This window comes from Miscanthus floridulus, chromosome 6, assembly GCF_019320115.1.
Source record: "Miscanthus floridulus cultivar M001 chromosome 6, ASM1932011v1, whole genome shotgun sequence".
NCBI lineage: Eukaryota > Viridiplantae > Streptophyta > Magnoliopsida > Poales > Poaceae > Miscanthus > Miscanthus floridulus.
In genome coordinates this window covers 2,554,503-2,559,243 of record NC_089585.1, presented here as the reverse complement: position 1 = coordinate 2,559,243, position 4,741 = coordinate 2,554,503, and the positions used below count along the sequence as shown (strand labels likewise).

At 39.0% G+C, this 4,741-nt stretch overlaps 1 long non-coding RNA gene across 13 annotated transcripts; it reads left to right on the top strand.

Annotated features, from left to right (window-relative positions):
* Positions 1 to 4,389, top strand: LOC136457413 (uncharacterized). Of its 13 annotated transcripts, none has more exons than XR_010759721.1 (6): positions 1 to 627; positions 738 to 824; positions 1,114 to 1,254; positions 2,292 to 2,452; positions 2,622 to 2,772; positions 3,580 to 4,389. It is a non-coding gene; the product is annotated as an uncharacterized lncRNA (long non-coding RNA). The 13 variants fall into 13 exon arrangements; XR_010759717.1 differs by having other exon boundaries at positions 2,297 to 2,452; positions 2,649 to 2,772; positions 3,580 to 4,388; XR_010759715.1 differs by having other exon boundaries at positions 2,649 to 2,772; positions 3,580 to 4,388.
* Positions 4,390 to 4,741: the final 352 nt, after the last annotated feature.

The window sequence follows — 4,741 nt, the reverse complement described above, 5'->3', positions numbered from 1 at the left end:
TGCATTTTCACCCCGAAGGACACTAGAGTTTCGCCCCTGTTTCAGAGTCCAATACAAGGGGAGCGGGAATGCAAGTTCTAATAATAATACTGGATAATTAGATCAACCCAAAAACATACTCCCCGATCTAAATTATAAAACGTTTTGACATTATTTTCTAACCATCTGTGGTCTGTTTTTGTTGTTCCTCATCGGTCGAATCTTTTTGTGGGCTGGCTTGTCTTCGTGGGCTACCCTCGTTCAGCCAGGTTTTTGTATATACGGCAAGACGAAGATATGTATTGGGTCTCCACGCTCGGAGTTTGGATATTCAATTTTTTTTTTTGTTGAGCAATGTGCCTCTACTGTTTCATCGTGATTCTTTTCCCCTCCGAACCTTTCCTCTCTCTCTCTCGAAATATCCAGCGCACTCCTCCTCTTCCAGAAGCGGGGTGGGGGAGGCGCTGCTTGCCGCAGCTCGCAGGACGCCTATTATGCTGTAGCGCCCCTCCCCTATCCACTGATTCGAGTTTTAGGTTTTGTGGTTTTCATTTTCTCTATTTTGTCTTCTGCTCGCTGTTGATTCACCTCCCGCAAATCGTCCGGCGGGAGAGCTCGTTCGCCTCCCCCAACCCGTCCAATGAGCTCGTTAGTGTTGCTGTTGTTGTGGCGCATTTTCTCTTCCCTTACACGAATCCTATGTGCAGGTTGTTTAGCTCCTTTTTTTGTTTTCTGAATGGATTTTTCCCCATATGCAGGCACTGGTTTCTTTAATTTCTTCAGTCGTCTATCAATCGGACACTTGATTCTGCAGATATTTGGTCTTAATTCATCAGATTCTAAAGGTATTTCGACAGTCTCCCTTGAATCATGCAAAAAGTCTGATCATCAGATCCCTAATCTTTGTGGTGTGCTCTAAGTTCATTTTGATCTGTTTGCTCTAACCACGGCCATAGCTATTGGCCTTGGTGATGGTGTGTTTTGCCTGCTGCTGTTTCTATATTACTGTATGTGGGTGTTGCTGTGGTGACTCTGAGCAATGGCACTTTCAGGATTTTTGCAGATAGTTGAGTCAATATTCGAAGTTTCAGTTTCTTTGTTTGATACTGAAAATGTCTGTTTTACTCGTGTCAGAACGAGGATACGTTGGACTGTCAAATTTGTTCTTTATATGGTTTGGTTGTCGAGTTGTCACATTACTGTGCTCGGAACACATTTCATATCGCAGTTACGAAGGGAATACACAAGTCTAGTACTAAGAGTCGCATTGATACGGTGGGTTTGCACTGCCATTCCAATATACTTTCTTGGCTTTCAAGAGCATTTGATCTATTACTTGCTTGCAGTAAATTAGAAACTTGGAATAGCCATGTCTGTCTCTTTGTATGGTTTCGAGGTTCAGTTTAATTTAGTTGCAGCAATCAAGATCAAGTTTAGGTTTAGTTCGATGTAGTAGTCTTCGTCTAGCCTATTGGGTAAAGGTTCCGGTTCAGTTAAGCAATCAGGTTTAAGTTCAGTTTTATTATGTAAAGTGTATTTAGTTGCAGCGACCAATATTAGCAATTACGTTCAGTTGAGTTCAGTTTTAATGCCTAATTAATAAGTTCAGTTCAGATCAATGTTTCATTGTTTAGTTCCTAAGCCTTTCATTTTTTTTGTTTAGTTTCAGGTCCAAGTTCAGTATTTTTCAGTTAAGTTTCTGGTTCAGTATAGTTATCAGTTTAGTTTTTAGTTAATTCTAGTTTTGTTCGATTTTACTTTTTGAGATTGAGTTCATGTTTCAGAGTACCTAGACTTTAGTTTCAGTTTCAGTTACTTATCAGTTCAATTTTTAGTTTACTCTACTTTTATTTTAGTTAAGTTTTTTCAGCTAGGAAGGGCAGGCCTGGTGCAAACGGTAGAGTCTTACCGCCTGTGATCGGAAGGTCTCGGGTTCGAGTTGCGGTCTCCTCGCATTGCATAGGCGAGGGTAAGGCTTGCCACTAACACCCTTTCCCAGACCCCGCACAGAGCGGGGGCTCTCTGCACTGGGTACGCCCTAATTTTTTTCAGTTAGAGTTGAGGTTTCAGAGTATCTAGACTTAGTTTTAGGTTCATTACCGTTATTAGTTCAAATTTTAATTAACTCTAATTATTTTGGTTAAGTTTTTAAGTTGTAGTTCAGTTTGTTTTATTATGTCATCTTAATTGTATATTCAGTATAAGTGTTGTATTTTCTCTCAATCTACAATATAAGTTTCTTAAAAGTAGCTTCAGTATATATTCAGTAGAAGTTTCTCTCAATCTAATTTCAGTAATAGTAATATATGTAGAATAGAAGGGCGTTCTTGGTGCAAGCGGTAGAGTCTTACCGCCTGTGATCGGAAGGTCCCGGGTTCGAGTCGCGGTCTCCTCGCATTGCACAGGCGAGGATAAGGCTTGCCACTGACATCCTTCCCCAGACCCCGCATAGAGCGGGAGCTCTCTGTACTGGGTACGTCATTTTTAATATATGTAGAATGTATCTTTAGTTTTAATTGGTTCCTTTTTTTCTTGGTGTGGAGTTTTTTTAATCTAGGCAGGTGCATGTTTTGTGTTTCATGTTTTCTTTTTTCAGTATTATGTAGCTTCACTATAAGTAATTTAGTCTCATCGTGACTCAGGTACTAAATTTCAGTTACTTCGTGCAGCACTTCAAGTCTGTATCTTGTCTAGGTGTGGCTTGGTTTGGTCAGAAGCAACTGCAGTCTGAGTACTTGGTTCAGCTGTAGTGGCATTTTGGTGGTGCAGACGATACCTCAGTCCTGCTTACAGGTTTACATTCTCTTTCTTAGCAAGTCAATGTGTATTCAATTTATGACCATGTCATTTTCTGATTTTCATACTACATTAAAACAATCATTGCTTGTCTTTGTTGGATGCTTGGCCCGTTGGCAGATGGGTACTTGTAGCTCAGTTGCAGATCAACATTTCAGTGTTTTAGTACCTGAGCCTTTCGGTTTTTGCAGTTGTGGTCTATGTTTCTTTATTCAAGTTTGGCAAGTCTTGTGTTTAATCAAAGTTGCCTTGTCTTTTTTTGAGCTGTAGGTACCAATTATTTTTTTTATTTTAATTTCTCTTGCAATGAGTTTTGAAGTCTGCATGTGTGGATAGCTAGATCAGTTCAGCTAGCCATTGAACTAAATTTGAAGTAAATTTGAGGCTCCTTTTGGAGTAAATTTCCCAGTACCCTAGTTTCATTTTTTTGACTTATGTAAATGGTGGTCAGACGACCTAGATGCCCGATATTATAGCTAAAATCTTTAGGCGAATCTGTTTGCTTAGATTTAATTAGCTAAGGCCGCACTAAATCCCAGATTTAGTCGTCGACTACAACATGATATACGCTTGCTTGATATTTGGCGGTTTTGTTTCTGCATGCTTAATATGTTTATTTTATTTGTCATTATGTCATTGTGTCAATGAGCTCAATTTATTGTTCACGTGCATTAAGTTCAGTATGTCGGCATTTTTCCTCAGTGTTCAGTGCAACAGCAACCTGATAGTAGACACTGCTGAGGTGCATGTTCTTTTTATCGATTTCTAGAAGCAGAAGGGGCTGCAGCTCACTTCGGTTTTCAGTTTGTGCAGGTAAAGGAGGATAGCAGCACACAAATCTACTGCTATGTGCACGTCCTTTTTGACTAGTTTTGTTCTTCGACATATATCATACTCGAAAACATTATAACAGTGCAGGTTAAATTGGGACCATATTAAAAGCTTCAGTCCACAGACAGATCAGATCATTGTTAAAACCATTGTTAAAAGCTTCAGTAGACACTATATTTCCAAGAACTTCGGTACGGAGAGATCATTGATATCTGCTACAGTTCATGTTCAGAGGTATAAAAGCTTTAGTTGGTGTTAATATTGCCACAAGTGACCAGGTTAAAGAGAAGAAAAATGCCACCAATAAAACTACAAACTTGATGGACTGAACATGATATGGTGTATGAAAGATCCAGCATGTCGTGGCTTAACATGTCATCATTTTACTCTCCTTGGGTATCTTGCAGAACGATGCAGATATTATTGCTGGCATAAATGATCCAATACTTATAGTGGAAGAAATCAAATCTATAACCGTCCGAAACATGTAAGATTAGTACAGGACCCTACGACTGTTGTTTGTGGCCAGCATCATGAATCATTATTTCCTTTGCCCTTGGTTGTTAGTGATTGGTAGACAAAATATTACTTGCAGATTGTTGGTGGCACACTTGATTCATTAGACCTGAGTTTGTAATTGATCTCGAAATTTAGTGAATCTTGAATCTGATTTGTTTCTTATTCAAGTTTGTAAGCATGATTGATTAAATGATATGCAAAATTGCAAGTCCAAAGATTAGGGGGTACCAGACAGTGATGAATTAGAGTAAAGTAATACTTGATTTTAAGGTGTTTTATCATCTTGATCTGCATCTTCATCAGTTTTTCTTCTTTGAGTTGGTTTTACTTATTCCTTTCGTACGCATCTTCTGCCTTCTGTTTTTCCGATCTCATAGCTGTAGATATATTGGATGTTAGGGTGTGTTTAGTTGGGGAGGTGAAAATTTTCAGGTGTCATATCGAATGTGTCGGAAGGATGTCGGGAGGAGTTTTTAGATACTAATAAAAAAACAAATCACAGAACCCATCAGAAAACCGCGAGACGAATCTAATGATACTAATTAATCGGTTATTAGCACAGGTGGATTACTGTAGTATTTAAGGCTTCTCATGGCCTAATTAGGCTTAAAAGATT